Below are 12,088 nucleotides of genomic sequence, written 5' to 3' on the forward strand. Positions count from 1 at the left end.
GCACTGTCAGCTGTGTCTTGCAGAGTTTCTGTGGCTCAGGCTCACAGCAGAGGATAAATCAAAGGCATGGAGCCTCTATATTTCAAATACCCCTGGTTTAATTGTATAAGACCTTCAGTTTTCAGGTAATCTCAAAAATTTGTGTCCTTGCAAATGAAAAAGACTGAGTGTGAAGTTTCCTAAATCTCACACAGGTGTCAAAGCAGAAGCATAGAATCCAGCAAAACAAAAAACCTGCTAAACTGTGATAAAACTTAATTGTGGACTTTTTCTTCAAAGTTGAGAAAAATTAAGGTTCAGGGAGGTTACCACTATCTTATGTGCTGGAATCCCTGGGCTTACAAGTGGGGGATCCCTTTCCTTTGGAAATCTGACACCAATACTGCAGCAGAAGGCTGCCTACCAAAAATTTGTGTCCTTGCAAATGAAAAAGACTTCTTCAAGCTGAACACACCAAGTGATCTCAGCCACTCCCTGTGAGTCTTGCCCTTGAGGCCTTTCACCAGCTGGTTTGCACACCTCTGGATGCTCTCATAGTGTGATGTTCTGCTTGTGTTGATGTTCCCCAAACTGAGCACAGGACTCAAGGTGGGGCTGCATTGTGCAGTGCAGAGTGGAGCCACCACCTCCCTTGGTGGGCAGGTGATGCTGTGCCTGATGCACCTCCAGGCATTTCTGACTGTTCTGGCTGCCAGGGAACTGCTGACCCATATTCAACTTGCTGTCAATCCAAACTTCCAGACTGCTTTCCACAGGGCTGCTCCCCAGCTGCCATTCCCCAATTTGTACAGGTAACCAAGATCACACCTCTCCCAGGTGTAGAATATGCCACTTGCACTTGTTAAATTTCACGTTTGCCTATTGGCCAGCTCTTTATCCATAGTCCTTTCTGTAAGGTCTCTCTACCATCAGGGGAGCTCACACCCACTATCAGTTTAGTATCATCAGCAAACTTACCTAATTTACATTTTAGTCTTGAATCCAGATCATTTATAAAAATATTAAAAGTTTTGCTGACAGCCTGTTTCTCCAGTTTGTCTAGGATCTCTCTGAATGGCAATATATTTGGTGTCATCTGCAAGCTTGCAGAGAGTGCACTGCTACCCACAATGTTAATGGAGACACTAAACAGTGTTGGCCCCAGCACTCATCCCTGATGGATGTCAATATTAACTGTCTGCCAGCTAAAATTTGCACCACTGATAACTCCTCAAGGCCAGCAGTCCAGCCACATTATTGTTCACTCTTCCAGCCCATATCTTACAAATTTGGTGATACAGACACTTTGAACGCTGTGTCAAAGGCCTTAATAAAGTCAAAGTGTGTGGCATAATCCTGCCCTTTCCCTTATAACAGTGCCAGTTATCTCATCAAAGAAAAAAAACCAATGGGTTTGTCATGCATGATTGGTAAATTAACATTGGCTGTTTGCAGTCACCTTATCTTTTATATGACTGGAGAAGGCCCCTAAGCACATTTGGTCCATCCTCTTCCAAGGACCTGAGGTAAGGCTGACTAGCCTGTAGCTCCTGGGCTCTTATCAGTGAAAACTGAAGTAAAAAAAAAAAGGATTGAGGACCTCATGATTCTCCTTTTACCTCCCTGTCCTGGTTTCAACTGGGATAGAGATAATTTTATTCCTACTAGCTGGTACAGTGTCTTTTTTTTTTGTATTCAGCATAAGAATAGTGTCGACAATACACTGATGGTGTTTGCTCAGTAGTGCTTACCCCAAATGAAGGGCTTTACAGTTTCCCATTCTCTGCTAGTGAGGAGATGAACAAGAAGCCAGAGGGAGCCAGAGCTGATCCAAACTGGCCAAGGGGATATTCCATACAACAAAATGTCACTCTTGGTATATAAACTGAGGGGAGATAGTCAGGAGCTGCTGATGGATGGGGTGGGCATCAGTCAGTGGGTGGTGAGCAGCTGTGCTGTGCATTTCTTGTTCTCTTCTTTCTCATGGGTTTTATTTCTCCCTCTCTCTTTTTTTGTCTCGCTTTTCAATCTTCATCACCATCTTCTTCAAATTCTTCTAGCCTTATTATTATATTTTATTTTATTTCAATTACTAAACTGTTCTTAACTTATTGGCATTGTCTTTTTTTCTCTGATTCTCCTCCCTATCCCACTGGGGATTGAATGGGGTGAGTGACTACATGGTGTGTAGTTTCTGCAGTCAAAACATGGCAATCTCATGTCTAATTCTTAGACACCCTTTTGCTGCCTCAGTCCTCATAGAGACCTGTCTTGCTGATTTTTTTTCTTTCTTTTTCGCCCCTAAAAATATGCTGTCTAGATTTTCCACATAATGACCAGATCCTGAATTTCTTGTGTCCCATGTGCTATTCATAGAGGAGAAATACTATGAAAAAACACAACCATATAGGTGATTTGCTACAGGATACAGTGAATCCCACCTGAGATTCTCTCAGCACAGCTCCCTGGGTGGTGAACAATTATCACAGCAGGATCTCTGCCTGCCTTAATTCTGCCTTCAACGTAAGAGGCACAAACTGGGAGGAACAGCCACCACGACAATGAACTAACCAGTACAAAACAGGAGTGAGAGTTCATACCAGCTGTGGGAGAATCCTGTAAAAGTGTTTATTTTTGTCAGGAGCTACAGTGAAAACATTCTTTTACTTTATAAAATCCTGTAATATAAACAAGCAGAAAATCCTGAAAATAAAATTGTATCTGATGCAGGTATTGTTTATGTAAAGTTGTCCTTCAAATAGTAACCTTTTGTTCAGGGTTTATTGGGTAATAAATTCCAAGTATTATATTTACAGAGACACGTAGACAGCCAGCATTATGTCTTGCAGTTTCTGCAGCTCCATCTGCCTTGGTCTCGTGGGGTGGTGCATCCTCCTTGCCTGGGGCACCCAGTGACTCATGGCCCTGTGCCTCAAGGCTCACCCTACCCAGGGTGTGCTTCTTGCATCCACTGTGGCTTGGGCTGAGCCTTGGGTATCTGATGGGACTGAGTGGACACCCTCATCATCTTCTTTGTATGATTGTGCATTTCTTGGTGTCTGAAATAATGCAAATGGTTATGTTGAAGACTGTTAGGGGAGTGATTGTATGCAGTGGAACACCTGTGCTTCACAGGAACATGGGAAGTCACGGGAAAATATCTCTACAACCTGCCTGACAGTGAATAACTGGGTAGGAAAATGGTGTGAAAATACAATTCCTTAACATTAAATAATTTTTTGTTTCTTTTGAAACCAAACTTTGCTTTAATGAGCAATAATTGTGAGAGACCTTTCTCTTCTTCACCTGGCTTCAACTCTAGTTTCCTTTAAAATGTGGTTTTATGGAATTCTTTTACAGCTCCTAGTAGTGACCATGATTTCTAAATGTCATCAGACGCTTAATGTTTAACATGCTTTCTGATGTCCTTAACCTCAGAGTTTACCAGATTAGAAATTCATTTCCTACAAGTGGAATAAAAAAGGAGTCTCCTGGAGGATGTTAACAGTATATTTTATATTTACAGATGTTTACATTAAGTTGTGATCTGTAAATACTTAGGAAACTGCAAAGGTGTTTTCCCATTACTGCTAGAGTGTGATTCTTTTAAAAATGTCTTTCTTTTAGAAACTGAAAAAATGTTCAATTAAAGTACTGCCTTATCTACTCATTTTGAAGCCACAAAGGTCTTCAGGGTTGATGAAGACAGCAAACCTTTCTCTGTACATAAAACTGGGAAAAGTGGCTGTCCAAAGACATACTGATCCTAACAACATGTTGTCTTGGTCATGGAGGTCTAGAATTGGATGCAGGAAAGAAGTTTATTCTTTCTATCTGCAAGCTGTGCAAGGATTGTTTTTTAAGTATATACAAGTATCTCTGATATTCTAATTGTATAAAGCGCCCCTAAAGATCTGATGCCCCTAACAACCCTTTGGTTTTTTTTGTATTTTTTTTAACTCCCTTTGTGAGCCTTTTGTTGTAAGATACTTTATACGTATATTCCTAATATAAAAAACAAGAAAACCACCAACACTGACTTGATGCCTTTCTTTTGGGGAAGCAAATTGGTGTAGAGCAAACATTCACTCAGGATCCTGGGAATCTCTCATGGGGACCTTTGCCAAGCAATGGGAACAGATAATTTAGGTTCTGTTTTATTTTCAGTTTCTTTACAGAAAGCTGAAACCATCCAAGTGCATTGTTGACAGAAAAGGACTTCTGGAAGATACTTGCCTTTGATCTCCTGCCATACTGTGCTATGGAAGTTATCAAGTGCTCTCAGAACTGCTGGAGCAAATTTTGCCCTCTGAATGCTCTTATCCATCAGAGCTGTGTCCCATATCTCTAACAGCTGTCACAGTTTTCTCACAAAGTTATCTCCATCTGAAGGAGAGCAGGTGTTATTTCTAGCACTCCTTCGTGGCCTGGCATCAGCAGTCTCTCACTGTCACCACAGGACCATGGCAATGCTCCAAGCTGCACATTTCCCACAAACACCGGATGGCGAGGATCTGGGGATTAACAACAGGGCCCACACCTAATTTTCTGATATAAAAATGTAGCACTCAGGAGGTTTATCTCACCTCCCTACATTATTTTCCCTCCAATCACATTAGAGCAATATTAAAGTTCAAATTGTCACCTTCCCAAGGACAGGGCGTCCTGTTTTTGCTTGTTTTCGGCATACACTCCGGCATCACGAAAACCATAATCTTAGCTAAGTGAAAAAAAAAGAGCTTCCTTTTCAACACCTCTTTCAAGTATGGGAAACAGATGGCTCTCTCCATGCTTCATGACTGCTACCTTTTGATGTGAAGTATCTCCAGTGTTTGAATTTGACACATGCAAGGGCACCACTCTCTGCTTCAACACATCTTCTATATCTTGAAGGTATTTAGGGATGCTACAAGGCACTATTCAGAGCAGTTCCTTAGGCTATGTTCACTTTATGATGTAGTTGCTATAAATGAAAAGATTGTCCAGTGATTATTATGGAGAATACTGTGCCTCACACCAATTGTACATCTGTATTGCCTGGCTATCCATTAATGAAATGTGAATGTCAAAAAGGAAGAACCATCTTTATTTCACCTCTCTGACTCAATTGATCAGAGCATAATCCATGTTCACAATCCTTTTCTGCTAGACAGAGCAAAATCATGTAGGAGGACCTAATTTTTCTCTGAATACTTCTGGACAGCTTCAGATAACTTAGCTTGCCTACTGAAGTTCAGATTTACCTTTTTTTTTGCTGAATCACATAGAGGATAATTTAGCCTGAAAGGAAAAAACTTGGAGGATTAGAAAAAAATCAGTGTTTGATTCAGGAAGCTGAGAAACTCCACTTTTTTTATTTTTATTTTATTTTATTTTTTTTTTTTTTTTTAAATTTATGATTTTGCTGTTTGTTTACTACCTCCTTGTTCTCCAAAATGTGTTACTACTTTAATTTTGGGGGTTCTTGATGAATGAGAGTTCTTCAGCAGTGTAAGTACTACTTTCTATACCTATTTTTTTCAACAATAAAGCTTGTTTTTTTTTAAATTGCAAAGTAAGATTTCAAAAAGTGAAAGATGAGTAGTAAAGTTTCATCAGTTCTAAGTTAACATAATATAATAAAATTTCCTCTGCTAGTTTCAAGGAGACTTTTGCTACTGGTTTTCCTCACTGGAGTAAATTAGAGCCCTAATGTTATCATAAATTGTAACATTCAATACCTTAAGTCATAAAAAGACTGAGTATGGATCACTCATAAACACAATAGATAAATTACAGTTCCCCAGCTGTGACGTACTGTTACATAAAATCTTAATAAAAAAGACAGAATATTTATAGGTTAACATTATGGTTTTGTGCTGCAGAAAAGAAAAGCTTGAAGCACTATTTGGGACGTTTGTTATTTATTCCTTTTCCTCCACTGATTTCATGGAACTGAAACAAATACAGGAAACAATTATTTCACTTATTGGGCAAAGGATGGATGGCAGCAGTAGTACCATGCCCTCTTTCAGCTGTATTTTGAAGAGGCTGGTATCTGTGCCTGGGAGTCCTCTTTCCTCATTTCAATAATTTTGGGTGCATTAATTTCTTAGATTTGAAGCTTATTGTCTTATGCTAACCTGCCCCTTCCTCCATGGCTCCAGAAAGTGTGAATCTCTTTCTACTGCCTTCCTCTCCCTCTGTGTCACATGTGGATTTCAGGCAGTGACCTTGGCATGCTCACGTCCCTGAACCCTGTCATTTGTTTGTTGGGTGTAGTCCTAAACAACTTGCCAGGTTGTCCCAAAACCACTTGACTAAGCAGCAAACTTAATCCAGCTCCTAAACTGTCCTTCAAACCATTTTCTTAATGTCTATTTGTTCATGCATAAAGTATCTGATGTTGCCACATCAGCCACTTTGTAAGGAATTATGGCTTTGGAATAGTCATGACTGCTTAAACACCAAATGGGGATATTATGTGTTATTTGAAATACATGTTTCTATTTGAAATACTGTGCATTGGGTAACTGCAATGGCCCAGCTAAACAAATAATTGGTATCTGAAGCTTCCTGTAACTGGACATTCTACTGATAGCAAGGATTATAACTGATGATATGGACAGTGCAATAAAACACAATGAAAGGCAATGAAATCCTGTACCTTGTCTTAACAGATTTATTTGCTTACATTCTTTTGATGTCTTCAGCAAGACTAGAAGCCCAAACTGCCTGGCCTACTGTTTGTAGGTTGCAATACCACCCAAACATGACATGCCTTTTGAACTGGCAGAAGAATACTGCCCCAATCCTAAAACATGTCACTGATATTGTGGAGAAAAGCCATTTTGAGATAATGTTTTCCTAGCTTATTTTGAAGAATGCAGTGGTTAAATAAAAGTGACTAAAAGTGGAACATGTAACAAGGCATCTCATTTCAAATCAGTTTCTTTTACAGCCTGTAGTAGAGTCATCAGCCTGTAATCTGCCTTCTGACTTCAATACTTTTGTTGAGAGAAGGTGGGGAAGTGAAATTTAACTTTGAAATCTGATACATGACAACAGAATAGCATGGAAACAAATACTTTCCAGACCAAAAATGTCCAAAGTTTTTCTGGTTTATCCCAGAAAACATACCTTCTCAGCCTGTAATTACATGTCTCCTCTCTTGTATCTCCTTTATTTAAAACAGTGCAAAGTAAAACAAACAAACAAAAAATGCTATTTGTATTATCTGAAAAGGATGGTTGTTTAGAGAGAAAAGTGCCCTTTTAGAAATGAGAGGGTTGATGTGCATTAATTTAAGCTCACATGATCAACAATGTATAGTTTAAAATTTGAGAGTAAATGAGGCTGGCATTCTAGAAAAATCAATACAGATCAATTTACTTCCAATTATTTTCTTATTGCTATCCTAGAGAAGAGCACCTGGGTAATTAAAAGAGCAAATAATAGTGGAGGTTCATTGCATATCACAGTAAAAATTAATAGATGAAGTAAGAAAGAGAGCTTCTGGTCCCAGTCACATCAATGCTAGGGAAGGATTTACTAAAAAGGAATTGAATTCCACCACCCTTTTTAGCCCTTAGTCACTTGAATTTGGTTCCTGTGATGGAGAGCACCTGTACAATGCCCACCTTAGCCCTACAGTGTGACCTTGTTCAATCTTGGCAACTCCCATAGATCTTTAATTGAGATATCAGGAAAAGGTATATCACTGGAAAATCCAGTTCTCTTTATTTGGTGATTAATTTGAAATTCTAAGTAGAGGCTTCCCTCTCCCTCCCCACTTTCGCCCCCAGATTATCAGAAAATAGAAGTAACAAGCCAAATTAGACAGGATCTCTTTCCACAAGACTTCATTACAGTTCCCTTTCTCCCTGGACTCCCTGTGTCCTTAGGAACTTGCTTTAAGAAAACCAGTTTCCTCAAGACCAAAACTGTGAGTATATGTTACATGCCAGAAGTAGGAAAATTTTACCTACCCCATGAGAATTTCCACTGATATCTAATAGATGCATGTATTTTATGCGAGTGTGTGTCTATATATCTGCCTATTATGTACACACATATGGCAGTACCTAATTAACATGAACAAAAAAAATCTGCTTTACAAAAGATGCTAAACCATATAAAAGTGTGATATTTGTATCAAGAGCCAAGTTAGGAAGGACTTTTGCCATTTAAGTTGCCAAGTTAAATACAGCACAATTAAAGCAAACCTGTCCCTCCAGGCATTCATAAGCCTTCACTTGGGAGCTCTTGGAAGTTAGCTTAGCACCAATTGTATCTTATTTGACTTGGCCATTTAGAGGGCTAACCCTTTAGCAACTTGGCTCATACTGACAGTATCACACCTCTACATGACTGACCTTCCCCTCTCAGCTTTCCCTCTTTTAGTAAATGCTGAGTGTTTTTGCTCTGATCTGATTTATGCTATTTTGGCCAATTAACATGAAAGACAAAAACTAAATCTCTGACAGACAGGTCTGCAAACATAAAACATAATTGGATGGAAATGAACCTGTTCACATTCTTCATGCCTTAGCTCAACATGAGAGCATAAAGTGTCAGCTGCTTGGTTTTGCCTGTTGTCTGTGCCACCCTACAAGGAAATTTCCCCACAGCCTGGGAGTTGAATATTTTTTACTCTTGTGCAGAACTCATGCATTGCTCAAAAAGAAGCAGGTACCTGCTCTGGGAGGCAATCAGGGTTGGGTGCAATTACAGAAGAAAATGGAGAGGGCAGCTGGCCTGTAACTGAAAGCTTCTGCAGTAATATGTCAGGGCATGCAAGCACTAGAGCTAGATGGTAGTGTTAAAAGTGCACAAAGGTTCAGATCTTGATTCTTCTTGTAAATAAAAGCCTGAAAGACACTAAATTAGAGTATTAGATTCCTGTAGAAAAGTATCAGTTGTGAAGTATCAGTATCAGTGAAGAGAGGATTCAGCAAAGAAAGGAATTTATTTTTGACATTAAAAAGTTGTTTCCGTATAGGGCATGGGAAACTGAACTTCAGATTGCAGATCATGCATAATTAAAGACACTCCCAGGAGACTTCTGTCATTTGAGTCAGCAAAACCGGAATAAATGGCAGTGGAATCCGATGGAAATATTGTGCTGTAATCTTTGTAGAATTATTACCTAAGATAATTAAACACTTAGAAGGCATAGTAATGCCTGCAGAATAAGCACTTAGATTAGATAGAAAGAACACAAAATGACTTTTCTGAGATGTGCACGTCATCGCATGTCGTGTCGAACCATCTTCCTATCTGGCACGACATCCCAGTCCGTGCAACTAAACCTCTCCATTCAAGGTGATGCATGGCAGAGATGCAGGGGGAGGAAAAAAAGAGGGGTCAAATGGACCCCAAGAACGGGTGGATAAAGATGGATTTATTGGTGGTAGGAGAAGGGAATGAGTATATCATCCATCTCCTTGATGGTAGTAACTGTGCAATACACAGATTGAACAACAGTTCTGAAAATTGGCCCCACACCAACGAATTTAATTTTATATAGCCAGGGTATGGTTCTGTTTACAGCTAAGCTTAGGGAAGTGGTGTCTTCCACAAGCAGAATGAGGACGACCTTTTCCATGGGATGTATCTGCTCTTCAGGAATCAATGGTGGACTTGGCACAGCTGAGTTCACAGCTGGACTTGGTCTTAGAGGTCTTTTCCAACCTAAATGATTCTGTGATTCTGTGCTCTTGGCCATGTGGGATGATCATCCCGTGGACTATGTGAACATCTTGCAGTGCAGGCAAAGCCAGTGATGGTCCACATCCACCAAAGCAGACCGGTCAAGGACATGTTCATGAGTCTAATTGAATATCTGTTTCCTCTTGGTTGTCTGGGTTGGTGTTTCATTGAGTTGGGTAAATAAAGATGCTTTAGTAGAAGCACACTATCAGCATACTCTATACCTATGTCATTCAGAGCTAAAAATTAAACCAATTAGTGCCTGGATTTGTACTCCACCTTGCTATCTCATATCTCTGATGCCAGTTTTCAAGAACAAGATATGCAGAAAAGCAATAACTTTTTTCACACATTTTTCTGTAGATAATATTTATGATCATCTATTCTTTTTATTTGAACACACTGTGTGGGCATATCCTGCTGTGCAGTGAAATCATCTGATCCCAGGAACTGATTATGTAAAATGAAACTGGAACTCAGTTTTCCTGCTCCCATCATATGTCATGTTAAATGCTGATATTTCCTGATTTCTGTGTAACTATTTCACATGATTTCAGAAGTTTAGCTTCAGAACATAGAATGAAAGATAGGAGACAAGACAAAATAATGTAAGCTAGTTGGAAGGAAGGAAAAACAAATGCAGCAATATAGTAATTTGTTTCCCAATTGAAATAGCAAGTGACTGGCCTGAGATGACCTATGAGTCTAACTCCACAGTTACCTGTTTTATAAAGACTATTGAGGTTGTTTAGTTTGGTGGTATAGGATAGAATGTAGACTTTGCATCAAAATTTCTGCAGCCAAAACCTACTCTTGTTCTGAAAAGAAAGTAAGTTTTGGTATAGTGCCTCAAGAGATGGAGTACTCACTATCACTCAGGCCAAAATTTCAAGGGAATGATTAAACTGCAATAAAGGATTCCAATTACCTGTGTTGAGATCTAAAATTAGTCTAAAATCTGAATTCACAAATCCCAATCATCTGTGCAAAACCTTTCTCCACACAAAAGTCAGATAAACCTTCATGAGTTTAATATCAGAGTTAGGGAGGAAAGAGAGAACCAATTTGGGCAGTTTACTACTTAATGAGCACACAGTAAGGTGGTGCTAAAATATTTTGTATTAGCTTAGGCTGCTTTCTAAACTTTTTTTCCTAAGAATAAATAGATTATATTTGCTACAGTACACCATTTTCCTATGGAAGCTCAGTTTGTGTCATAAACTCAGTGAAATAGTGCACTATATGAAACTGCTTAACTATATGAAACTGCTCACTTTTTCTGATGTAAACTAACCAGACAAATTAAAGTGGGCTGAGGAGATAGGACCTTTACTGCAGCCAGAAAAACCAAATTCTGCTTGAAAGTTGCAGAGAATAACTGATTGCTTAAAATAACAAAATTAGACAGATCTTTGTATATTTACCTGGGTACAGGTCAAAGGGAAAAATATATTATTTTATTTTGATTTTTTGCTGTTTAGCAGTTTTGCATTGCTCACTTTCTAATCCAAAGTGCATTTTTTAGATGAGCTCTTGTCTCATATCTATTGAAATTTATCTGATAAGAAAAGACATTTTTATCTCTGAGGTTGTAAAGATGAGACTCACTGGTAAAAGCGTGGGGCACACCCAATTTGATTCAGCATGTAGTTAAAGACAGAAGGAATATTAAACTTGGAGCTGTTACTTGGACATCTGTTTTGACCTCTAAATTCTGAAGGTACATTTTCAGAGAGAAAAAGAGGAATATTGCAAAATATTAATTCTTTGGCAGTTCAATATGAAGAGCTTCATATACTGTTTTTGTTTAAGAACTGTTCTTGATAATTCTGAACCCTCATCTCAGTTTTACGTCAAAAGTTTTCTTGGTTGGATGGCAGTGTTGCAATCAACATTCCTGGATTTCCTTGTATTATTTCCTTGTGTTATTCTGTTTCTATCTGCTCAGACTTTACTTCCATCAATAGTTAATGTAGTTGCTCAGCTTACACTTCTGTTGGTATCTGCCATCCTCATTCCTTTTCTCTCCTTACAGTGTCCTCTATGCTTATACCTACTCATATATTCACATGTACGTTTCTGGAATAGATAAATTTTTTATCCAACCCCCTGCTAGGGATTTGACCAATCTGCATGAAGTAGGACAGAGGTGTTCTCTGCACCTCTCTGACTGTGTCTAGACTTATGGTTTGTTGTTAAGTGCCATGTAACACACAATGTTATCTATCAATTGCTGACAAAGGGATGGTGTGTACAACAGTGCCTTTCTGCATGCAAGGTTTGCCTCCTGAGGAGACCAAAGTTATCTGTGATGGGTCTGCATATGCTCAGACACATCTCAGATGGAGATCCAGGTACCTCCACACAGCCAGGAGGAAGACTGTCTCACTACATATGTGTATACACCATTAAAGCAGAG

This window comes from Oenanthe melanoleuca, chromosome 1, assembly GCF_029582105.1.
Source record: "Oenanthe melanoleuca isolate GR-GAL-2019-014 chromosome 1, OMel1.0, whole genome shotgun sequence".
NCBI classification, from domain to species: domain Eukaryota; kingdom Metazoa; phylum Chordata; class Aves; order Passeriformes; family Muscicapidae; genus Oenanthe; species Oenanthe melanoleuca.